This window comes from Thalassophryne amazonica, chromosome 17, assembly GCF_902500255.1.
Source record: "Thalassophryne amazonica chromosome 17, fThaAma1.1, whole genome shotgun sequence".
NCBI lineage: Eukaryota > Metazoa > Chordata > Actinopteri > Batrachoidiformes > Batrachoididae > Thalassophryne > Thalassophryne amazonica.
The window spans coordinates 33744197-33771312 of record NC_047119.1 but is presented as its reverse complement, the minus strand read 5'-3'; the positions used below and the strand labels follow the sequence as shown (position 1 = coordinate 33771312).

Sequence of the window (27116 nt, the reverse complement as noted above, 5' to 3'; positions counted from 1 at the left end):
CATGGTCATTGGACTGGACACATTCTGCTGGACCAGAAGCCTGGTCTCTCTTCCATGGTGTCAGATCCTCAGTTTTGTAGTTTCATTCATTGTCAACCCCTCACAAAGTTCTCTCTTGCACATTATGAGTTGTGGAGACTACGATCAGAGGATTTTGTGACGCTTGCATCAGCTCTGTGAATACTTGGCAAGGAGCTTTGTCGCCTTGCCAACTTCGAACTCTTCAAAATTCAAGCAGCACCCTGCGACTCATGCGAGAGGATGGTGACTCTCGTGAAATCCCTCACAAATGCCCGTCACAAGCTTTCGCGGCCCAGTGACATAGTCCCTTTAAAATACATTTCTTTAAGGTGATAAATTTGCAAAGACAGCAAAAAAGAAAATCTGGTTGAATTCAATAGCATTCTAACAATCATTTTATTGTTGAGGGGTCATCGGCAGCTGCATTTGTGTTGTCTTGTACCAGCTGGTACAAGCAAATTATAAACTAATCCATGTACAAGTTACAAACAGACAAATGAAAAGCTAAATGAGATATTCCAGAATTTCATAATACAAATTAAAGAATGAATATATGGTCCATGTGGGAGCTCCCACTCTGTCACACTGATTTACAACCCCTGGCAAAAATTATGGAATCACCGGCCTCGGAGGATGTTCATTCAGTTGTTTAATTTTGTAGAAAAAAAGCAGATCACAGACATGACACAAAACTAAAGTCATTTCAAATGGCAACTTTCTGGCTTTAAGAAACACTATAAGAAATCAAGAAAAAAAGATTGTGGCAGTCAGTAACGGTTACTTTTTTAGACCAAGCAGAGGAAAAAAATATGGACTCACTCAATTCTGAGGAAAAAATTATGGAATCACCCTGTAAATTTTCATCCCCAAAACTAACACCTGCATCATATCAGATCTGCTCGTTAGTCTGCATCTAAAAAGGAGTGAACACACCTTGGAGAGCTGTTGCACCAAGTGGACTGACATGAATCATGGCTCCAACACGAGAGATGTCAATTGAAACAAAGGAGAGGATTATCAAACTCTTAAAAGAGAGTAAATCATCACGCAATGTTGCAAAAGATGTTGGTTGTTCACAGTCAGCTGTGTCTAAACTCTGGACCAAATACAAACAACATGGGAAGGTTGTTAAAGGCAAACATACTGGTAGACCAAGGAAGACATCAAAGTGTCAAGACAGAAAACTTAAAGCAATATGTCTCAAAAATCGAAAAATGTACAACAAAACAAATGAGGAACGAATGGGAGGAAACTGGAGTCAACGTCTGTTACCGAACTGTAAGAAACCGCCTAAAGGAAATGGGATTTACATACAGAAAAGCTAAACGATAGGCATCATTAACACCTAAACAGAAAAAAAACAAGGTTACAATGGGCTAAGGAAAAGCAATCGTGGACTGTGGATGACTGGATGAAAGTCATATTCAGTGATGAATCTCGAATCTGCATTGGGCAAGGTGATGATGCTGGAACTTTTGTTTGGTGCCTTTCCAATGAGATTTATAAAGATGACTGCCTGAAGAGAACATGTAAATTTCCACAGTCATTGATGATATGGGGCTGCATGTCAGGTAAAGGCACTGGGGAGATGGGTGTCATTACATCATCAATAAATGCATAAGTTTATGTTGATATTTTGGACAATTGAAAGGATGTTTGGGGATGGTGAAATCATTTTTCAAGATGATAATGCATCTTGCCATAGAGCAAAAACTGCAAAAACATTCCTTGCAAAAAGACACATAGGGTCAATGTCATGGCATAGGGTCAATGTCAATGAGCAGATCTGATTTGATGCAGGTGTTAATTTGGGGGATGAAAATTTACAGGGTGATTCCATAATTTTTTCCTCAGAATTGAGTGATTCCATATTTTGTTCCTCTGCTTGGTCTAAAAAAGTAACCGTTACTAACTGCCACAATCTTTTTTTCTTGATTTCTTATAGTGTTTCTTAAAGCCAGAAAGTTGCCATTTGAAATGACTTTAGTTTTGTGTCATGTCTGTGATCTGCTTTTTTTCTACAAAATTAAACAACTGAATTAACATCCTCTGAGGCCGGTGATTCCATAATTTTTGCCAGGGGTTGTAGGTGCTCTTTCCAGGCAGAGTTTTCTTTACTTTAGCCCATTTGGCTAAAGTCTGGGCCTGGGCCAGCCTGTTGCCAGGTTGTGGAGTGTCTCTCAGATCCCTGTGATCAGCTACCCTAAATAGACCCTGGATAACTCAATCACTGCTTGTATAGGTGCATGAGCAGGTGGCAGTGCACCACAGCTGTCAATCATCTGTCATTGTGACAGAGACTGAGATGAACCACACATCTGCCACACAAGTTCATCAAGCTTCTTTTTTAAAAAAAAATATTATTATGTAGAAGTTCTCATTCATCCAGGTAGGAGATATTAAGAAATTTTGTCGACAGCCAGACTTCTTGTTGGTCTTCAAGACTTCTTGCCACTTATTTAAGTGACATCTTGAGTTGTAAAATGTAAGCTGATATGGCATTTCCAGTATATACCGTTAGGTAACGAGAGACTCTCCTGTAAACCTCAAACAACCTCAGTCTGGTCAACAAAAAGCAGCCTCTCTTGATGTTCTTTAGGGGATTGTTTGGTGCATGTTCCACCACAGCTGTGTCACTCTGAGTGCACCTGATCCTGTCACATTCCAGAACTGAAGCAGAGTAAATCCAGATTAGCACTTGGATGGGAGACTGCTTCGGAATACCAGGAGCTCTGAGCAGATTTCTCCATGTAGTACTGGAATTTTGTCAGGATGGACATGGGTCTCGTTGTAAGGACTACGTTACACGTGGCGTGACCCTGGTGGTATACGTATATTGGGTATACTGTACCTTCTTACTTTTTGAAACAGAGAAATTCACTTGGATGAGTGGTGAAAGATCTTAAAGATAAAAAAGTCCAATAGTTCTTAGCTTAGCTTCTTTAATGAAATTATATACATATCAAACAACCCTATGTCTGTTGGAGTTGTATGATCTTTAAAGTCTATCTGTCATAGAATTGTAGAGCACAGAGACAGTTTTAAGCTTAATATGGACATCATTTTAGTTACAGTTTGAGACATACGGTTACATGTGGAAGGGCATTCTTTAGAGTGCGTTTCTTTACCCAAGCTAAACATGCTAATGTCACTCCAGGTCTCATGTGTATTTCAGTCTGGGGTCAATCTTTTCACTATAGCGAATTGCTCAAAGGGTTAAAAAAATGTTTTTTAATGCCCTGGTTCTGTTCCTTTATTGTACTTCCAAGCCTGGTGCAACATTTTTAACAACTTTTATAATACATCAACGCGGTGGCCTTTATCTGCTTGTTGTTCTTACAGAGGCGTTAGTATGTTTTACGTATGTCAGCGTGACCTGAAAGTTACATTTTTTTCTAAGCATACGTCATCTTCTTTGCACTGCCGTGTGATCATATTTATGGTGTTTTGGGATTACGTAATACCTCAACAGTTTCTAGAGGTCATTATGTGTGACGATTTTTGATTTTTAGGTATTAAGTTCAGCTTAATACAATAGTTAGGGAAAGCACGTCATGTGTTTTTAATGCTTTATCTATGTTCGACTTTTGAAGAAGTTTGTTTAATTTTACTCATTGCTAACTTCTGTGAAGTTGTTTGTTAGGGTATTTTGTATCAGGATGTTTATTACTCTTGTTTGTTGTGTTACACATCATAGCGATGACATTGAATTGTTTTGTCCAACATAATGTCGATCTGTGTTTGCTGGTCATCCACCAAAGTCTACTTCACTGTAGTTTGATGTTGGATGGGTGATTTTCACAAACTCCAGCCTTGTCTCATTTGCATTTATAATTATGATATATATATATATATATATATATATATATATATATATATATATATATATATATATATATATATCCTATGAGACACTGGAGTTGCTTCAGGCTTAATGTGTGTTTGTAATATTAAGAAGACGTTCAGTCACAGAAATATATATACAAGGTCTGTTAGAAAAGTATTGGACCTATTTATTTTTTGCAAAAACTATATGATTTGAATCATGTGCGCTTGCATCATCCAAGCTTGAACCTTCATGCACATGCGTGAGTTTTTTCAGGCCTGTCGGTTGCGTCATTCGCATGTGGGCAGGCTTTGAATGAGCACTGGTCCACCCCCCTCATCGGATTTTCATTGTCAGGAAAATGTCTGAACGGCTGGAGCAGCGCTGAATCAAATTTTTCAAGAAACTGTGTGAGACAGCCAGGTGGAAACCATTCGGAAAATTCAGATGGCTTTCGGTGAAAATCCTATGGGCATCACACATATTAAGGAGCATTACAACCGGATTAAAGACGGCCCACAGCGGCGCTGGGCGCGCCACGCTTCGAGCTGCCATCGACAGGCTGAAATGACCAGATCATTTCCAAAGTGAAGGCTGTGTTGATCCGGGACGTCGTGTGACTACCAGAGAAATGGCAGAAGAGGTGGACATCAGCCATTTTTCGTCAGATTATACTGTTACAGGAGATTTTGTAATGAAAGATGTGCGGAGGCATTCGCGCGTCGGGACGAAGCCGCAATGGCGTTAGGTCTTCCACCATTCAGAAGATTCAGACGGTTTTCGGTGGCTTTTCAGTCAAGTGAGTATCCGAGAAATTGTGGAGAGCTGGGCATGTCACAACATGTCCCGTGAGACTTCCAACACGGACTTGCTTTTGTTCTCCGCCATTGCGGCTTCATCCCGACGCACAAATGCCTCCATGTCTTTCATTACAAAATCTTCTGTAACAGTGGAATCTGACGAAAAATGGCTGATGTCCACCTTTTCTGCAATTTTTCTGGTAGTCACACGATGTCCCAGATCAACACAGCCTTCACTTTGGAAATGATCTGGTCATTTCAGCCTGTCGATGGCCACTCGAAGCGCGGCGCGCCCTCAGCCGCTGTGAGCCATCTTTAATCCATTTGTAATGCTCCTTAATCTGTGTGAGGATTTTCACCGAAAGCCATCTGAATTTTCCGAATGGTTTCCACCTGGCTGTCTCACACAGTTTCTTGAAAAATTTGATTCAGCGCTGCTCCAGCCGTTCAGACATTTTCCTGACAATGAAAATCCGATGAGGGGGGTGGACCAGTGCTCACTCAAAGCCTGCCCACAGGCGAATGACGCAACCGACAGGCCTGAAAAAACTCACGCATGCGCACGAAGGTTCAAGCTTGGCTGATGCAAGCACACATGATTCAAATCCATATAGTTTTTGCAAAAAATAAAAACGTCCGAATCTTTTCTAACAGACCTCATAAAACCAGATTTTGTACAATATGACCTCTTTAAAGCTAATTTACACCTGTTCTGAGTCTTTGCATAAAATAACTCTGTATCTACCAAATGTCTTGAGAGACTTGCCAACACACATATTTCAGGAATTTAATGTGAAACCTAAATGGACAGTAAACATTGTGAGGATTCTGTTTTGGGTTCTACCCATAGGTTCAACGGCAAACGTAGGGAAGGACAAATCATTTGTGGACTTAACAATCTGGCGTGATATAATGCACGCTTCGGTACACTGTTTTTCTAGTCTTCGTTCTGGCGAGCACAAGGTCAGATCTGTTGCAGGGACTGAGCTTCTCCCAGTAATGTATTTAGCTGGATGAACTACCGTCACTCAGCATACTGTATGTTTACAGCTTGACTTATGAAGTCGTGTAACGTTAAGTGCCGTGTTGTGTTCAGTACAATCAGTCCCAGCAGTTACCGGGTGGCTATTTTGAGGCAAAGAGAGGCTCACTTCAACTGACAATTAGGATACTTCTCTTATAGCTCTACTTCCTTCTATTGGAGGAGCATCGATCATCTGTCCAGAATGCTCAGGGAAGGCTTACTTTGCTTATAGCCACTTTGGGTTGATCTATATACTCGTATTCATCTCTTAAACTATTTCCCATTCTATGTAGGCATTTAGCTGAATTTTGCTTGCTTCTTACCAACCCTTTTGTCCAAGCATAAGTGGATAAAGTGCTATTCCACTTATATTGTTTGCCAGTGTTTGCTTTGTGTCTCAGTGTTAATACTGGCTTTGCTATTCCTATTGCTCTTTCCATGGCCACTACTGTGTGTAAAAAGAGTATTATAAGAATTCAACTCATGCCAAAGTGATACATAGTGATTCTTTAAAGCAGTGGTATCAAACTCAAAATAAGGCATCCAAGTGATTGCAGCACCTCGCTGTCTCCAGATCATTATTCAGCTTCGTTTGACATCATTGCATCATGTCGTTGACGTCAGTGTTCTGATACACTGATCTATGCAGAAAACCGCATTTCAGTATGTCGTCCAGTTCCTGAGATATGGTCATGAATGTATTTTAGACTAGACCCTGATGTGACCTATGTTGCGAAAGATGGTCTACGAAGTTTATCCACTAAGACTGACTGAATTTTTGAATATACAGTCAGGACCATAAGTACTTGGGTAATCATGCAATTTTTTTTATTTAGTTTTTGTTATTTGTATGCCACCACAGTGGCGATGGAATGAAACAATCAGGATGCGCTTGTAGTGTAAACAGTTAGCTTTAATTCAAGCTGTTCAACAACAGTTTCACATTAAATGTTTCGTTATTACGGCCATTTGTATCACGCCTCCATTTTCAAGGACCAAAAGTAATTGGACAAAATCATTATAAGGGTTATTTTTAATACAAATCATCACTTTTACAGCCAGTTGACTAGTCAATGACAGGTGCTATTGTAACGAGATAATGTTATTCACTTGCCAGTCATCACGGTGATATGACTGATTGGTGTAACGTATATGTATGAACCCTGAAGTAGGACATCTTTCACTGTAAATTGAAAATAAAACAGCTGTACTATGAGTTTATTGTGTACTCATGGCTATGTGAAACAACAAAAAAAAAAAAACCTTTGACTCTGTTCAGGCTGATACTCCATGTTAATAGAATGGGAATAATGGATAAAATAATTATAATTGGGAATATGTCCATAAAATAAATATTTCCCCCCATCCAAACCTACGTCCATGGGAAAACAATTATTTGCCATAATAACTTGTACATATATTTGCAAGTTTTCTTATAAGAAAACAGCATTTTGTTTTCATGTGCAAAAGTAAAATTGTCATGTGGGTTGTCTTGACATGTCCTGGATTCAAAACAGGTGGTTCGCGAGTCTTATGTGGCCCCTGGGGCGCCAGGTTCAGACCTCTGCTTTAAAGTATCTGTGGCTCACTACTGTGGTGGTCTAACTGCACTTACTCCCACCTGTCACTGCCAGTGGCTCTTGTGCACTATGCCATTGAGCATGCACACTTTCCTTTGCCACCCCCCACGGTCATATTTTTGCTGCATCCTCCCTCATGCATGTGATATACTGTACATATAAATATATATAGTCCCTCTTGTGATGGCGGGGGAGGAATGATGATTCTGTAGTTGTGATACAACACACCCAGCGCTGTAAGAGTTCTGCACATGCCCACTGTGTGGCCACGCCAAGTGCTGAAGTTTGCCTGCAGCATTTTACACGTTTGCTTGTGATTATGCATTACTGGTGAATGGAGGATATATTATTATGGTTATTACCACATTTGATTGTTGTTGTGGTACTTTTTTTGCTTTATTGTTTTTGAAGAATTTGCTAAAGCTGTTGTTTTTTTATTGGGCAAAAAATGTTTCATTATTATTGTTATTATTATATGGGGAAAAAGTCTATTTGTTGATTGTGAAACATATGACTGATGTTTTCTGAATCTTCATGTCTGTATTAGACATTTTCTTTGCAAATCTATTGTTCGATTGAAATGTAAATGAACTATTAAGAGATGGTACACATCTGTCATTGTATACAGTCTGGAAACCATCATTAGATGGATTTATAGTATGGACTCTCATTTATACACTCTATGATAATTAGGTATATATAAATGTTTAATTAATTGGGGCAGCTTTGTGATGTTTCAGAATGAGGAAACTAAAATCCTTAAGAGACAGCATACCTAAAATGTCCCCGTTATGAATAATACTGTTACGTATTCCACTTATTTCCTTGGAAATATCGCATTGTGAAAGGTTTCCCTTTGACTTACTGTACGGTCACACAGGATGGGCGTTAATCTAATCTGTGATTTATGTGCTCTTACTGACTGATGTATTGTGTGACAGATACTTTTGTGCATTTTCTGGCTTGTTCACCTGTATTAGCACACTGAATTTACAGCTTGACTGAGCAGCGTTCTGCTTCTCAGAGATAGAATTATGAAGATTTCAGCACCTGAAATTGCATGCTAAAATAAAGAAACCATAAATCATGTCATTTTTGACTGTTGCTGTGATGTGAATCTCGCATTATGACATGAGACTGATGATAAATGAACTAAAGGTGATTAGTTTCATCATACTTCTGTATAATTTGATCAGTTTGTTGTGTTTGTTGCCACACTCAAGTTTGGTAGGTTTCCACCAAACTTCATATTTGGGTGATTGTCAGTCCCAGAATTGTTTTGGTAATGGTCAAGGTCATTGGGGTCAAAGTAAAAAAAAAAAAAAAAAAAAATCACCCCATTGTCCATGAAACATGGCACACATTTGTAGATGGGTTCTGGAATTGCCCAGGTGCCATTAAATTTATAGAAGGTCAAATACTACAGTGAAAGTCACTGGTTCAAAGGTAATTTCAATTTTTCAATTTCAATTTATTTTCATTTATATAGCGCCAAATCACAACATAGTTGCCTTAAGGCGCTGCACACAAGTAAGGTCTAACCTTAATAACCCCCAGAGCAGCAGTGGTAAGAAAAACTCCCTCTGAGGAAGAAACCTCAAGCAGACCAGACTCAAAGGGGTGACCCTCTGCTTGGGCCATGCTACAGACACAAATTACAAAACAATTCACAAAACGAATACACAGGAAATGCTGTTGATGCACAGTATAGGAGGGTCTCCAGCACAAATACCCCACCCATCTCTGGATGGAGCTGCACCTTAGACAGAGAGAAAAAAACAGAATCAAGCATCAGAAAGACAAGAAATACAGTATAATTGGTCATCATTAAACAACAAGAAAAGCAGGAAATACTAAGGTGATCGCCGGCCACTAGCCAAAGACCCAGAATTTAGATAAAGTTGAGGCCACGGCCCACTCTGTTTCCTAATAAAATGAATTAAAATAATAAAAAGCGTAGAACTATACTATGCCAGTATGCTGGCCATATGAAAGGGAAATTAAGTACATCTTAAGTCTGGACTTGAAAGTCTTCACAGAATCTGACTGTTTTATTGACGCAGGGAGATCATTCCACAGAACAGGGGCACAATAAGGGAAAGCTCTATGACCTGCAGACCTCTTATTCACCCTAGAGACACACTTCACTTTGCCCAAAACATGGCACACATATAGAGGTGGATTCTGGAATTGCCTGGGCAAGGTCAAATTTACCAAAGTCTAATCATTAAGGTCAAGGTCACAAAGGCCAGAATTTAACTTGTTTACTTTGATTTCCATCAAACCCAACATATAATGGGGTAGGTTTTTTGATTACCCAGGTAAGGACAAATGTAACAAAATGCAATCTTTTTGGGTTAAAGTTTAAATTTTTCACTCTGATTTGTGCCAAACTCTGCACTCATATAGATGTTGTATCTGGAGTTGCTCAAGTGAGGTCAAATTTGCCAAAAGTCAATCACTGATGCCAAGGCTATTTCTGCATGTCTCTTTGTTGGTCTACCCCCAGGTCCTTTTGGTGATTTCTTCCACACTTAAAATGTGAATGAAGATTGCCCTGAAATAATTCATTTTGGCAAAGCTCAAGGTCGAAGAATTTCAACCCAAGTTTGACCCAATGTTGATGTGATGTTTTTCAAACAACACACATAAATATTTGTTTTGAGTTAATGCCCCCCCCCATCATCAAAACTTATTTATAGTATCTTTATCGTATTTAAAGCAGCCCATAAGTAATTGGGCAAACTAAATAAAAGGATTATTGTTCATACAAAACATCACTTTTACAGTCAGTTTTCTACCAACAAGTCATAGGATGGGTACATGAACATTTACAAGTTCCTTAATATGTTTTGGAATTCATTTACATCAAGCTTGAAGAAATACAAACTGAGCGATAAATTTGTCTGGAGTAGGCAGTTCTACCATTAAGACTCAGGAGAACAGAAATTGTTGACCATTTATACCTTAGAGACACTTTACAAAAACAGTTTTTGGGGCCGGTCTGAATCCTGACAGCGTAGGGGTACTTTCAATTAGAACCCTGCCATCGGAAGAAGTCAGCCTACCCCAAGAAATCAGACAGGGACCAACTGCTGGTAGTGGGGCAAAGGACGCAGAGTCCTGGTCAGAGACTGGAAGCAGGAGAGCGGTGAATCAGAATTGACATCTTTAAGTGACTTTGCCTTTCCTATTGGTTGAGGCTGATGACTAAATTGTGGAGCAGCTGGTTCATATCAGATATGGCTGTTACAAATTAGTCAAATCTGAATGAAAGCTTGAAATACCAGTCTTCCTGTTAGAATTAGTCCTATGCTACCGCATTCAAAAACTCGGTCACTGTGTAAGAAGGAGGCTAGTGATGGAAGAATTTAAGACCACAATTACAACTCAGAAGTTATAGGCCTCTATGTCTATGCTTGGAGAAACTATGAAAAAATATGAAAAAAGTCTTTTTTGGAAATGTTGCTAAAAAGGACAAGGAAATTCACAGAGTTGTCCTAAAGCCACTCCTTTGATATCTTGGCTGTGTGCTTATAGGGTCATTGTCCTGCTGAAAGATGAACCGTCACCCCAGTTTGAGGTCAAGAGCGCTACTGAGCAGGTTTTCATCAAAGATGTCTGTGTCAGGAACTGTGGCGCGGCAGGCAGGTGGACACCAATGCGGACTCATGACTCAGATGGAGGATGAGTAAAAAGTTTAATCAAAAACAGGCTTAGGTCGGTGCACAGGATGACAATCAGACAGGCGGCGGTACAGACGGTCGTAAGGTGGAGGCGTGGTCAGTAAACAAGCAGTGTTCCATCATGGGCAAACAGGTATATGGGAGGTGGCAGAAATTAGAGTCAACAAACAGGCTGGGTTCAGGTATGGAGAAGCAGGATAACTGGCTGAGGCAAAAAAACATGGTCAAAGTCAAGCAAAGGTTGAGGACGGCAAAAACATAGACTGAGGCAAGATACAGAAGGCTTTGAACGAGGCAGGATGCACAACAAACTAGCAGTGAGCTGAGGAAAACATGGGGCTTAAAAGCAGAGGTTAATCGGGGCGTGATTAGATGCAGGTGCATGGGAGAAGGCGTGGCTGGACGAGACAAGAGTGGAGTGACAGGTGGGCGTGTCAGACAAAAGCAGCAAAAACAGGAATGTGACAGCGACAGAACAAATGTTAAACAATTAAGAAATAATGATACCTAAAATCCAAACGTGAGAGAAACAGAATAAACAAATAAAAAGGCAGAAACAGAGCAACAGAAAATTAACCCCTTAACGCCCATCGTCGCATATTTGCTACAATCTCTGACTCAAATATGCAATTACCAAATTGACCTGTATGCCCGCTGTTGCAAATTTGCAACATACCATCATTATTATTATAACATTATAACATAAAGTCATTACCAGAATACCCAATATTACTATCTAGTTTTTGTGCAAAAGTGAAATTAATAATCTCAACATTATTTACCATCTACTTAAAGGCAAAAACACACACAAAACATTTTTTTTATATACAGCTATATAAATTCGTTAAGGGGTTAAAGGCTGGATCTAAACTAGAAGAGAACTTAACATGTGGCCGAAGTGTAACAGAAAAACCTGAGGGACTAATGTGATCAAAACAGAGTGACTGAATAACCAGAAAATAAAAAACAAAGACTCAACTAGAACAGAACTCATGTGGCTGAAGTGTAACACATAATATAACCAAGACTAAAGTGGAAAAACAGAAAATAAACACTCAGGGCCAGAAAGAAGGGCAAAGAGAAGGAAACAGACATAAGACTGGGGGACAAAACCTGATTCTAGGCAGGTCCAGGGCCAAAGCATGACAGTCTGTGTACATTGCTGCATTCATCTTTCCCTTAATCCTGACTAGTCTCACAGTTACTGCTGCTGAAAAACATCCCCACAGCATGATGCTGCCACCACCATGCTTCACTGTCGGGATGGTGCCTGGTTTCCTCCAAACATGACGGCTGGCATTCACGCCAAAGAGTTCAATCTTTGTCTCATCAGACCAGAGAATTTTGTTTCTCATGGTCTGAGAGTCCTTCAGGTGCCTTTTGGCAAACTCCAGGTGGGCTGCCATGTGGCTTTTACTAAGGAGTGGCTTCCGTCTGGCTACTCAATCATACAGGCCTGATTGGTGGATTGCTGCAGAGATGGTTGTCCTGGAAGGTTCTCGTCTCTCCACAGAGGAATGCTGGAGCTCTGACAGAGTGACCATCGGGTTCTTGGTTACCTCCCTGATTAAGGCCCTTCTCCCCCGATCGCTCAGTTTAGATGGGTGGCCAGCTCTAGGAAGAGTCCTGATGGATCTGAGCTTTTTCCATTTACAGGTGATGGAGGCCACTGTGTTCATTGGGACCTTCAAAGCAGCAGAAATGTTTCTGTACCCTTTCCCAGATTTGTGCCTCCAGACAATCCTGTCTCAGAGATCTACAGACAATTCCTTTGCCTTCGTGCTTGGTTTACCCCAGGTGGACTCCAATTAAGCTGTAGAAACATCTCAAGGATGATCAGTGGAAATAGGATGCACCTGAGCTCAATTTTGGGTTTCATGGCAAAGGCTGTGAATACTTATGTACATGTGATTTAGATTAGATTAGATAGAACTTTACTGATCCATTGGGAAGACTCCCTCAGGGAAATTAGTCTTTGTTGTTTTTTAATAAAGTCGCAAATAAATAAATAAACTTTTTTTAACATTGTCATTATGGGGTATTATGTAAATTATTTTGAGGGGAAAAAAATGAATTTCATCCATTTTGGAATAAGACTGTAACATAACAAAATGTGGAAAAAGTGAAGTGCTGTGAATACTCTCCGGATGCACCGTACATTGTTTGTTTCATCACCAGTTCCACAGTTTCGTGATGAAGTAGAACAGGGAAGATGTGAAATTTCAGCTTCAGTTTGAAGGCACACTGAAGATTTGTGCCTAGGTTTTTTTGTGATTTTACTTTTCTGTGCTATTAAACCCAATTTAAGACATTTTAGTGCTGTAGACTCACTGGTTCAAATTACCAACCAGCCAGGAAAATGTAAATGGGGAAGAGTTGTCTCATTCTTGGTGTAGTTGGTATAATTGATGTGATTTGATGTTACTTTTGAAAAACAAGTTAAAGCATTTTTATGGAGTAAATTGCAGAACTGATATATGTATATTTATTACTATTCTTTATTATATTTTAATTTGGTGTGTCTATGGACTTCTTTCTTACATTTTATGGATGACCGAAATGTACAGCTGCGTGTGACTGGATAAGGACTGGTTCACCATCATTGTACCAAGAAGGCCTGGGATTTGCCATGTCAACTGTAATTAAATTAATACAAGTTAACTTTGTATTTATTTATTTTTCTTTTTTTATGTATATGTAGGTATGCAAATGTATGTATGTGTGTCTCTATGACCACTTTTGCTTGATTTCTTGGAGACTGGATTTCCAATTTTATTTGATATTATTATTATTATTATTTTATTTTATATATTTATTTATTTTTTTACTTTTTTCTTTGCCGATAATCTTGTACTGTTGAAGGTGGGAGGGAGGGCTTTTGTTAAATGTTTGCAGTTTTTTATTTATTTCATTAATGGAAAAGTCAATGAACAAAGTGTGAAAAAAAATCCAAATCCCAATCCAGGACAAAAAGAGAAAAGTTAAAAGAAAGAAATGAAAAGAAAAGGGAAAAGGAGAAGAAAGAACATTAAATAAAAGAAAATTAATGAAAAGAGAAAAAGAAAGAACAGTTTAAAAAAAAAGTAAAGAAGCAAATGGTAGAATAAAGAGCCGCAGCGCCCCCTCTTGAAGCACAGGTGAAAAAGCAGTAGCATTGCGCATGCGCAGTATTGGTGTCAGTTTGTGTTTACAGCTCGGCTGGATGCTGTTGGCTGCTGATGTTATTAGGAAAGTGCGATGTTTTGCCAACCGCCCTCGGAGTAAATATCAATGTGGGAATAAAGGTAGGATGTTTTGCGCTACACTTAAACTTAAATGCTGCTGTCTTTGTACTTATGAAGTTTTTAAAGTAGTTTTTTACTGTCAGGTTAGCACGGCTAGCAGACGGTCAGCTATCCAGTTATCCTAGCTCCATGCACACTAATGGCCTTGTATCAAGCGAGGGCCAGACTGCGAGTTTAATCACTACACTGTTGTGAACACATATAATAGTTTGCAATAATTGCTTTGTGGTGTTTATGCAGTTTCGCAGATAAAACGCCTTGCGTTACATTACATCGATGGTTGAGAAGCTATTTTAACTCCCGTTGGTTTGGAGCTACGTCGTATTATCCGTGATCATTGTCAAAGTAAAATATAATAATAGTATATTTGGATAGATGAGACATTTGATAAACATGTATTTGATGTATAATGTGGCGATGATTCGTGAGGGTGTTTATGCAGCAGCTTTGTTCCTGTTTAAGTGACCCACTACAAATTTAAAGGGTCATAGAGTGTCACTGATGCCGGTGTCGCAGAGCGAACGGTCTCCCCTAAAAATCGGTCCGCCCTGCTTTCACTGCGCATGCGTCATTTGGGAGCATCAGCAGTATTTCAACGATGGTCGCCTCGTTTCTGCTTAACTGCACTCCAGTCATCATCTACCACAGTGACAGATATCTGAAGCTTTTGTACAGCAATGATTTCCACATAAATTCAGTATTATTTCATAATAAAAGATGACAGAAGCGATCAGATGCACTGCTCAGCGTGGTGCTCTCGTTGGAGCGACATTGCTGCTATTTTGGCAGTGTGGGATAGCTTGCCGGAGCACTTTCACCTGACCCACTCCAGCGACATGCTCCTAAACTTTCACAACGCCCAATGCAAGAAAATTGGTTACGTTATCATTGCAGTAGTGTATGTATAACACTTATGATTATGAGTGGTGAAATTATTAGGATTTTCCTGGTGAAAATTAAATCAAAGCAAATGCCTACCTGTGAACAACATGCAGAATGTGTCTCTTCCCAGATAGATCTTTCAGTGCAGGTTTTTGTTCTGTCTTTTATACAAAGTTAACACCCAAGTCTTTCATCACCAACTGTAAATGCTAATCAAACCATTCCAGTCGTATATTTCTGAACCCTTTTGCATCAAACTCCATCGTGTCAGTGTTTACAATGTGCTTGAGCGATAATAGGTGAAGTTGCTCCAGAACTTTAAGTTTTGTAAATATTTATTATGGCCACTCTTGAAACTTCAGTTATCTGTATATGCATTTTATTACTGGTAAATTTTAGAATTGATTTAGATGAGATATACTCATTATCTCACAGGAATATATCACAGTTATCTGGGAACTACTTTTTGCGCAGGAATTCATCAAGTACATTGGCCGCGGGCGCGTACTAACACAGAATATACAGAAACTGTATATTGTTGTTCAGCCAAAAAGAGAGCATCCACTACCTGAGCTAGTGGCATGCGTGAGAGTATGGCTGTGTTCACTGCACCTCCGTCATTTCAAAGCGTTACAGATTATCGCCTGGTTTCTGCTTAAAACGGCCTTGTTTCAGTTAAAACTGACTTTAGAATGATTTAAGAGATTTTACCTTATCTGATGGTTAGTAATCCCATTATTCCCTTTGATCGCTTTGGGTGAAGAGAGTCCATCTCAGACGAGCTGCTGTGGTCCCAAATGACACGTGTGCAGTGGAGGCAGGGCGGACCAATTTCTAGTGGGGCACCGTTCGGTCTGCAACACTGGAATTATGCACGTGACCCAGATGTTTTGCCATCTTGGAGGCATGCACTGGCCAGTAAGCGAGATCGCAAAGCACACGTTTTACTGTCTTAGATGGCGCAAGTTCACGAAAACGTTGCAAAACTTTGTGAGGTGGCCATTGTCACATACTTTTTTTCCGCCTTTTTTTTCTTTGCCCGACACGCATTTTTGCGTATGCGTGTAAGTCGGAAAACTGAGCGTGATATAGCACATATCAATATCCCCCCCCCCCCCCCGTGAAAATATTTCCCCCTCTGGAAACATATCTGTGCACATAATTGGTTATGATATATGACAAATTAATAATACCACTGTAGATAAAATGTACATACTATTATTGTACAAACAGATTTCATATGATAATTATGTCATACATTTTCCCCTTCCTTGGAGAAAAAGATTGTATGCTGATAATATCCTCCAATGCCAGCTCCAATGCTGCATGGGCACTTAGAATCAATCTGTGAACGGTAGGAGTACTAGGAAAGAATTGTACGCCACACCGTGAGATCTGGAGATGGACTAAGCAGTGAAGCATGATCGTGATACGAGATGAAGGTTAAACTAATTGGTGGTGAAGATCCATATGAAATGCCATCATCTGTGTGGTCTGAGAGTGAGAGTTCACTGCCTAGTGTTATACTATATGGATACTGTGATTTATTCATTTTTACGTAGGTCCTGCACATCAGAGGACTTGGAAAAACTACAAAAGCTTGGATGTGTATATCCAGTCTTTGTGGCTGGGTCTGAGAAAAAATGTCATAGATCACAGGGGACAAATGTCTGACAGAAGCGAAGGTAGGCTGGTTATGTTTAAGCGAAGGTAGGCTGGCTGGTTTGTGCACATGTATAATACACGTAGTGAGATGGATCTGGTCATATGTACTTTTATTTTTTCTTTCCTTTACTGGTTATTTTTGATGTTAATTTAAAATCAAAATATAATGCAATGCTAAAATACCCTTGACTGTTTGAGCATTGTCTTCTTTATAATTCGAAGTTGTTTAATTGATATGCTAGTGCAAAGTAGTGTTGGGGCTGATCCCATCCATTATCGGTATTGGCTTCCGATACCAACTTAATTCACGGATCAGAATTTACTAATACAATCTGCGGGTTTTTCCAATATAGGAAAACTCTGTGAAACATCTGTGAACCACAAGTGCTGCCTTTGCTGCTCTTTTTGCTGCAGAGGAGGGGAAGGGAGGGGTTTCTGAATGGAGGCGTGTCTCTTACTGAGACGAGGAGTGAATGCTGTATGTGAGACGTCTCAGTTTGGAGGTTCTTTCCTTGGTTAGCAGCCGGCTAACAGACAAGCACTGAAAGGTTTTGTCGCTGACATGTCCCCTGATCACCGCAAAGTCAAGACAGCAACATGACATATTTACAAGGCCATTGAACTGAGAGGCAGACAGTCTGTTGCGACCCACATCAACATTAAATAACACAAGGATTTTTTTAACCGTAGCAGAAAGACAAAATCAGCCAGGATAAGACGATTTACCCAGACTGACTTTAAATATGAGTAAATTAAGTATGTTTATTAATATTTTTGATGGATTGGTGTTGATTTTTGTAAATGATTTGCTTTCTGACGTCCCACAAAGGGGTATAAAATCAATATAAGAGGAGTCCCCAAAATTCTCCTAACTATTATATAAAGTACAGATGTTGGTTTATCTACTCCTGCAAATTTTGTGAAAAAAAGGTTGATGGCACGGGCCACCAGGTGGCGCTAAATGTCCTCAAAATTGGACAAGTCAAGTACTTTGGCGCCCCCTGGTGACCAGCGCCATCAGGACCTCAGTGTTTTTACAGTTGCATTTGATAGAGTAGGGCCTATATTTGTTGATAACATTGAAATCTAGTTGGGGTCTTGATGGCGCAGAGGGTTATGGGCCTTTAACCCTCTGGGGCCGACGCCATCGTATACGACGGTTGGGTACAAGTTTTACTAAATTATAAATAACTTTTTAATGATATGAGATAGAAGCTTACTTTTTTTGCTGAAAAGTGAACTCCGCGGACGTTTGAGCCAGCCGTCCATCATGTTTGTACTCCTCATAGAAGCTGTGTGATGATGTGCGCACTGAGTGTCCAATCCAAACATATTTATTTTGTAAATTCTCTTTGTACAAGATCCCAAACTACCTTTATAAAGTGTCAAAATAGTTGTTTATTATAGTTTGCTGTGTGTTTTGAATAAATGTGTGTGAAAATTATCCATCCATCCATTTTCTTCCGCTTTATCCGAGGTCGGGTCGCGGGGCAGCAGCTCAAGCAAAGCCACCCAGACCTCCTGATTCACACACACCTCCCCCAGCTCCTCCGGGGGAACCCCAGGATGTTCCCAAGCCAGCTGCAAGACGTAGTCCCTCCAGCGTGTCCTGGGTCTTCCCCGGGGGTTCCTCCCGATGGGATGTGCCCGGAACACCTCTCCAGCGAGGCATCCAGGGGCATGCGAAAAAGATGCCCGAGCCACCCCAGCTGGCTACTTTCGACGTAGAGGAGCAGTGGCTCGACTTTGAGCACCTCCTGAGTGACCGAACTCCTCACCCTATCCATCTAACAGCAGTCCAGGAGTGTTTCACAGCACGGATGTGGACGTGGCGCCAAAACCGCAGCCTGTAGTTAAAATCCTCTTACCCAAACTAAAAAAAAAAAAAAATCATTCCATGTGATAGCCCAACCGTCGCGGTGTCCAGAGTTGCATTGTGCTCCTGAAGTGAGCAAAAAAGCAAAAAGAAATTAAAGCGAAGCTGTCCAGTGGCACTAAGCACGTACGCTTAGTGGCTCATGCAGCGTTATGTATGTACACACACACACACACACACACACACACACGCACACATGACTGAGTGATAATTGCAGCCTCACGCGTATGCGCAGAGCGCATTTGCACCACATACACACGCTGCACACTCGTGCGCACGTGAGGAACACAGCGCTTTACTCCTGTGTTTGCCATCCACATGTTTGGACATCGGGCAGTCTTCAGCACCTTTTATGGCGATCTGACAGCAGTCTTTGTCATCTACCTGTTGTCTACATGCGCTTTGGATGCCATCGCGTAGGTGTGGACGAGGTCCTGATGTGTTCTGACACTGCTGACCACGCCTCTTTTCCTCCCGACTGGATTGGATTATGGCAGTATTTGCTGTGTCAGGCTGGTTCCTGCACATTCTTGCTATGTGTGACGGGGCTTTAAATGTTTCGCACAACACTAGAGCTGTTTGAAACATGTTACCGGTTGTAGAATTCATCATGAAAATTGAGCTTTTGTGCTGCCACTACTCGGAGCTTATAATTTATATTTTCTTTACTTTTTTATTCTTTGATGCATCAAGGACTGAATGTAGTTTTAAAGAGGCTACGTTTGGGTTATTTAATTCATTTGTGGGCACTTCCCTTTTAGGACAAGTTAACCTAGAAATCAAGCAATGTCCAGTTTAATATATTCACACATTAGCACTTGGCACTTTCAACAAGGGTCGGCAGTGTTAAACAATGACTCTAGTAATACTTCCGCAGTGTTGTACAAACAGGTTGCCTGGTACAGGGCACATGAAAAAAAGAGATGTGTGCATTTTGTAATGCCTGTTTTATTTTGTGTATTCTCTTCCATTCACCAATGAAAAGTTAAAGTAGACCTGCACTGAAATAAATGTGGTCAGATCTCAGAAAGAAATAGCTGATATGTATTTATAAGACCCTTATGAATGCAGTAAAGTAAATCTGCAAGCCCAGATTTGTAATTCAGCGGAGAAATCTTCGTTTAAAAAAGACAAATTTGCAGCTAAAATCTGGCCCTCAGCGAAAACTGTACATCCGGGACATTGCAGTGACGTCCGGCAGAAGACAGAGCGCCTTCAGTCCGATCCCACGTTGAAATTGGTTTTATCTGTTAGTAATGTTACTGTTATACACATCCTGGTTTCAACATCCAAAAGTAAGCTGCAATGAATGTGAGATACAGCTCTGCATGCTCAGATCAGCAGCGACATCAACAGCGGGCGACGTTCTTCCCCGACGCCTTGCTCTCTGCCTCCGATGCGTTTACCGAGTCTGCGGGCTCGGTAAACGCCGAAGCGGGCCACTCACACCCTCGTGTCTGCTGTGCAGCCAGCACCACCTCTCTGTCTACTGAATGGAGGTGCAGCCAACTTGGTACAAGTCCAGAGACTACGCTCGCCGTTTTGATGCGGAGCGCCCGGTGACACCTGTTGCTCGCAAGGACAGACTTCTTGCGGCAAAATCTGCAGCGCAGCATGTCTCGGTAATCGGAGCCGCAGAGCTCCGTGGCCGCTGAGAGAGGTTTATATCTTTTTAAGGACTTGAATTCTTTGTGGGTCCCGCCTCCATACCCCGCGACGATAACACCGGAGGCGAAAGACAGTAGATTTTCAATGCGACACCACTCAATCAAATGGGCGTATGAAAAAGTCCACCAAAATAATTTTCAAGCACAAATAAAAGAAATGTGTGCTCACCAAACGTGCCGCAAGACAATATGAAGTTTTAAAAAAAGTAGATCCTTCCGTATAAAACAAGAAAAAGGTGCAGATGCAAACTGACGTAAATCCACAAATTACAGTTGGTGCGCGCAATGCATGCTTGGATAGGGTCTTCTCCCTGACGTCTCGGCAGCGTCCCGGATGTGATGACAGTTTTGCGGAGGGCTAAATTTTAGCTGTAAATTTTAAATGAAGATTTTGCCGTTAAATGACAGATCTGGACTTGCAGATTTACTTTACTACATTCAGAAGGATCTTATGTGTAAATATGTCATTTTTTGGTCCAAAGATCTGACTGCATTTATTTCAGTGCAGGTCTACTTTAAGAAAAGAATGGGCTGAACAGTGTGGCCGGTAGAAATTAGTTACCTCAGTAACATAGCAACAGTTGTGTACTTTTCTTGTAGCTTCCTAACACGCTTTTCTCTGATATGAAAAGATTTTCATGAGAGAGAGGAAAAAAACTGATGATGGAAGTCTAGTCCCTGCCTGACTGGAAGTTTTTGGTGATGTGACAATGCAGTTGTCACAGTTATTCTAAAAAGACGTTGTTACTTGCCGTAGATAATAGGGTGGTCATTATTTTGCAAAGTTTGGAAATTTAATAATCTGACCCCTGAATAGGTTCCAATTGATGAAAAAAGATGCTGTGCAAAATTTTGTTTGTATAAACAAATTTTTAGAGGTAGCTCAAAAGCATTGAAACATTGAAATGTTGCTATTTTCTGCTATATAACACTATACAAACTAAAGCTTAATGGTGCCCCAACCCACCCTCAACAACATATCAAAAATCCTGATGAATCCTCCTGGTGCTCACTTATACATTCAAGATGGACTCCACAGGTGATTTTCAAGCTTTAGTTAATATAGTTAACTGATTTTATAACCACTGAGTGGATTCTTGTCATTTGATTGGTGCTTTGTGTGTCACATGACATGGATTAATTCATCCCATTTGTGTTGCATTGCATTTACAGTGCAAATTTGGTTCCATACATTTGGTACCATTGCACTCTGCACACACGCACGCATATATATATATATATATATATATATATATATAATGTGTCCTCTATTGAACAAAAAAAAAGTTAAATTGAAAGTTACTTTTTTTTCTCTCAGTTCTCTTAAAGATATTGTGGGTCGATTTTAATTTTTCTTTGGGAAATTTTGGATGGATAACCCTATTTTTTTGTCGACAGTTTCTTGAAGATAATGCACATTCATTGTCACAGTTCCTTTTCATGCCCCTCGTTGGGTCCACTCTCCATTTTGCAATGATTCTAATGTTTTCTTCAACCAGTAGCTCAAAAACACTTTGGAGTGGGAAATAAATGTGCAGTGTGAAGTGCAAGCTAAAAACATCAGGGGTTATTTCCACATTTACTTCTCTTGTATATGAAGCTGTTAGATCATCCATATTGAGTATATGTCATTGATTGCAAAGGATTTTCATCCAAGCATGAACAACAATCCTTATATTTATAATGATGCTAGTTTATCCAATTAACCTTGGCCTGCAAAAATGGAGGGAGTGTGAAAATGGAGGGACTGTATTTGAAAAAAGGCTATAAGTGTTATATTTTTTACACTGTTTCATTTAAAGTTGAAAGTCTACATTGCAATCATATCTTCTGCCATTTCAACTCCATCTCTGTAGCCCCTGCAGAATTCCAAAAAAATGAAATGAAAAATAGTGTTGTTGTCTAGTTATATGTGCACAACCGTATGAGCTCATATTCCTGAATAGCTTTCAACTGTAGTGTGCTGTGATGGAAAAATAAAACAATAAAATACCAAAAATTGTCGATGTCCAAGTACGAATGGGCCTAAGTGTGCACTTCACCAAGAGCTCTCATTGAGCAGCTCAGTATCTGTCAGTTAAGGCGTTGCTGGCAACCAGCACTTCACTGAAGTTGAAGGGAGGAATTTTGTTTGTTTTTTCACAGTCATATGAGATTGTTTTGTTGTTGGACATGTGACATGCAGAAGTTTCATTTCTGTCCAGCCAGCTAATATGAGAGGCTTAGCTTGACGATCATTCAGTATAGAGATGTTTTTGGTCCTATACGTACATATAAAATTGAAATTAAGGATTCCTTGTGTGAGTGCGGTGTTTCTGTTTACAGTGCGTGTCTTGCTCTTTTCAGCACTCTTCTTTCCTTCCTTTTCTTACCTATACCATGTGATTCAGCTTTTACTACATGTGGTTCTTCAGTTCTGTTTCTTCAGTTCTCCCTGTGCTCTGTGCCAGGCTAAAATCACTTCTTTGAGGTGAGTTGAATGGGTCTGTGTTTTAAACCCCAGTGCTCTGTTCCCTCTCTTATGAAATGCACACAGGGCCCAGCTGGCAGTCCAACACAGCTTGTTCAGCTGGAGAGTGGAAGGCTTCAAAAGACAGGCATGGACTGATATGTAAGATATGCTTGTTTGCAGACTCTGACATTGGGCTTGTGTTTCTGACTGCAAACAGTACTTTTAGACAAAAGGAGAGAATTTATTATCAGCCTGACCAATTAATGTTTTGTCTACACTGATTTGGGATTACATTTATAAAAGAAAACAAGGCCTTGTTTTCAAAGGTTGTGCCAGTTAAATTGTCTGACAGTAATTGTTGGTATATTGGTTCTCCTACACAGTTATGTCTGTATAACCCTGCATGGTATAAATACACTAGGAAAATAAGCAGGACCTTGTGTAGTACATTATCAACCCATTTTTAAAAATTTATTTAGTGAGCCAAATGGTAGAGGCAGCATTTTTGCATGTCGATCATGTGGCACACACAGATCACAGAAGGAAGATGGGTAATAGGAAAGCAAGCATTATCTAACAGTTTATTTTCTATTTGTTTCCCCTCTATACCCACTCGGGGAGCACTTGGCCAGAGCTCAGTTGAACTCCCTGCCTCGGCTCACGATCCCCTGGCCCGGCTCACATTAGGCTATTAAAGACTTGTTTCATTTTTACGCTCTTTGCCCGATACTCCTTAAAGTACTTGTTAATCAGTGCTCAGTTTGATGTCTGGAGAACTCTCTGGCTTGAGCAATTTAATAGATTAGTTATAGCAGGGACAATGGAATTGGTGTGCCTGTGGCAGGGTGGGGGCGTGGCATCATGATAGTGGCTGATGTTGCCTTGATCTTTGTGTTCACAGGATGTATTAATGTATTTATTTATATTATTTTATATTTTGGACATGGTATCAATATTGTATTAATATTGAGATTTTTAACCTGTTATTGGTGTCAAACCTGTGGGAATGTGGCAACTCTGTTGCTGTACTGTAACAATAGAATTAACTTTAAAAAAGAAAAGCAAATTATCAGGCTAAATATTTGTCTCCGTTTCATCACCTTCCAAAGGTGGCTGTGACCCAGTGTAGCGCTGAAGAATATGAGGGTCTAGTTGCCATGGTGATGCACAAAACAGTTATTTTATCAAAGGAAACGGCTTCCTGCTGCATGAAGTCAAATCTCCTGCTCGTGTCTACTTTCCTACTTTCACATGTCCCCTCCCTCTTTCTGCAGTGTTTTGAATTGAAAAGGAGAAATAAATCAAAACATATTTGAAGAAACAGGAAGTTAATGCAACTGCAAAATATTTGAAACAAAATGTTGAAAGATGACATGAGCACAAGAGGATAAGAGACGGTTTAACTAGGGAAATTAAAGAGGAACTAAGAAACAGCCTAACGTATATTGGAAAAGGTTGTATATTATTGCACAGTAAATGTGACCTGTTATCCGGGGGGTAGAAGACAGAACAGACCAATCTGGACAAACTGGGGGGAAAGAAATCTCCCAAAGTGAATAGATTTGGAAACCTTTTGAACAAATTAATGGAATAACCTAAATTTCTAACAATCAGTAGTCCTTTAGGAAATGGATTCTAGGTCTTACTGGAAATGGACCAGGGAAGTGACATGGTTAATACCCAATAGTGTAGCCTGGCAGGAACAGACAGTGCTGCTGCTGCTGCTGCTAACAGGAAGCAAAATAGGGTGACAATGCAACTATTATAATCCTTTTGGAGCCACAAGCTATTCCAGCTATTCACTGTTGTGCATTTGCATACATGTAGTACATGCGCAGCAATTGGTGATTGAGTGCATTTTTGAGCTCATGCAGGGTTGGCAGCTTTGGGACCTCGGCTGGAGTGAGACTGCGCATGCATAGCACGTGTGCACTGAAAATTTTTGGTAAAGGGGCTTTCACAGTGGCGTATTCGTAGAGCTGCTCATTACAGCGTATCATCTACGCTGTAATGAGCAGCTCTCCGCCCACTTCACGAGGAGTTTTTTTCTCAATATGTAGCAGTATGTTGAGGACTATGCGCGTAGGATGGAAGAAATTAAACCTGTTTAATTTTCTTCGGCGTACAACACAGCATGGAGCCTTCACGCGAGTACACGCAGCGCCGTGCTACTGTCCGCTATTGTGAGCCCGCCCACGCTTCAACACGGTACTGTATGCCATTTCACATCTCCCTGTTGTTCTTCTGGAGCTATATAGATACAGATACTGCAAGATCATTGCTTTACTTTATCATACTAGACTAATTATATAACTGTTTCACTCTGTCGCATCGTTTCATAAAAGCTCTCTCTCTCTCTCTCTCTCTCTCTCTCTCTCTCTCTCTCTCTCTCTCTCTCTCTCTCTCTGAGAGAGTGTAAAACATCTCTCTCTCCTCTATCAGACTCCTTATAATAAAATAAAATAAAACCGCTCTCTTGCGCGCGCACGCCCTCTCTCTCTCTCTCTCTCTCTCTCTCTCTCTCTCTCTCTCTCTCTCTGTGTGTGTCTAATCGGAGCTGTGACTCTTTAAAATAAACGCGCACTCGCTGCATGTCGGTGCGCTCATCAAACGCCCTGATCGATCAGTCTGATCAAAGCTAAAAAGAGCTGTGACTCTAAAATAAACTCGCACTCGCTGCATACCATGCAGTAGAGAACAGAGCGCACTTCCACAGAGGCAGAAAATGGCACTGAAACTGGTGCGGCATGGCACATGCGACTGTGTGCACATATTAAAACGCGAACACACGCAGCTGCAAGTATGAACGAACACTGTTAAAGGCTGAGTACGCGCGTATTTCAGGCATATTTAAATGAAACACAACCCCGCAATGAGCAGCTCTACGAATACGCCACTGTGAAAGCCTCTTAACCCGAACCCTAAAGTCCCTTCGGCTGCTCCCTTGTTTTGCACTCGGGGTCGCCACAAAAATCCAAGGTGGATCTGCATGTTGAATTGGCACAGGTTTTACGCCGGATGCCCTTCCTGACGCAACTCCACATTACATGGAGAAATGTGGCAGGGGTGGATTTGAACCCGGAACTTTCTGCACTGAAACCAAGCGCATTAACCACTTGGCCACCTTATTATTATTATTATTATTATTATTTTTTTTTTTTTTTTTTTTTTTTTTAAAGTCCTCTTTTACTGATAAAAATAATAGAAGGGAATCTCTGGTTCTTCTCCTGTCCACATCCATCCTCCTTTTTACGAAATATTTCAGCAAGCCCATCTACAGGCATGTGAGAGGCAAATAAAGAAAAATGCTTAAAATGGCTGGGGGGTCAAGAGGTTCCTGGTTGGGGGGTCTGGGAGGCAACCCTTCAGCTGAAGGGTTTTAGCCATATTAATGCTCCCCAGAACCATTTTCTGCTGTGAATTTGCAAGGAGAGATAGGGAGGCAGCTGTTTATCCAGCTCATTACAAGTTGGACAAAATGTGTCTTCATATGACACCAATTTCTGTGCTGTGTGAGTCTTATCTCCAAAACTGGAGAGGAGGAAGACTCAAGCCTAATTAGCATACAACATTGTCATTTTTGGGGACTGTGCGGTGGTTCTCCTAATGGTTTACGTTATTGTGGACATTAAAAGTTATAAGCCGCTTTTTTGTTGAATTAACTAATGTAGTAAGTCCGTCCCTTTGGCTTCTCCATTGTTTCACTCGGTCATCATTGCAGATCCGAGGTGGATCTGCATGTTGATTTAGCACAAGTTTTATGCTGGATGCCCTTCCTGACGCAACGTGGCGAATGGGCAGTGGTGGCTTTGAACCAGGAACCTTCCGTTCTGGAAACAAGCACACTTAAAGATGTAGTCATTGGTATTGGTATCTATTACTTAATTTCTGATATCATGACAACCTTATTGTATAGCAGAGACACTGTTCACAAACTTCATCATTGAGCAGCTTGCCATTATCTGTAGCTGATTATGTTGGATCATTGTTTAAAAAGATCTTCCCTGATAGCCAAACTGTTAAAGGAGACCTGCATTGAAAAAAATGCAGTCAGATTTTTTGAACAAAAAATGACTTACATTTACACATGAGATCCTTCTGAATGTAGTAAAGTAAATCTGCAAGCCCAGATCTGTCATTCAACGGAGAAATGTTCATTTGAAAATGACAAATTTACAGCTAACATTTAGCCCTCCGCAAATTGTCCCTCTCATCATGGACGCTGCCGAGACGTCACGGACAAGACCCTCTCCCAGCATGCATTGCGCCAATTGTAAAAATAAAATCTACTGTCTTTCGCCTCCGGTACCATCACGGGATATGGAGGCGAGACCCGCAAAGAATCCCAGTCAT

The 27116-nt window shown here is 40.5% G+C and overlaps 1 protein-coding gene and 1 long non-coding RNA gene across 2 annotated transcripts in view; one reads left to right on the top strand and one right to left on the bottom strand.

Moving 5' to 3' along the window:
• The window catches only part of LOC117529379, an 883736-nt gene that overhangs the window by 338593 nt on the left and 518027 nt on the right, over window positions 1-27116 (bottom strand). The gene's annotated exons all lie outside the window — the stretch shown is intronic.
• LOC117529366 (rab GTPase-activating protein 1) overlaps window positions 14093-27116 on the top strand; it is a 176219-nt gene continuing 163195 nt past the window's right edge. Inside the window, 1 exon segment of the mRNA XM_034192126.1 lies at window positions 14093-14221. The gene's annotated coding sequence lies outside the window, so the exon portion shown is untranslated.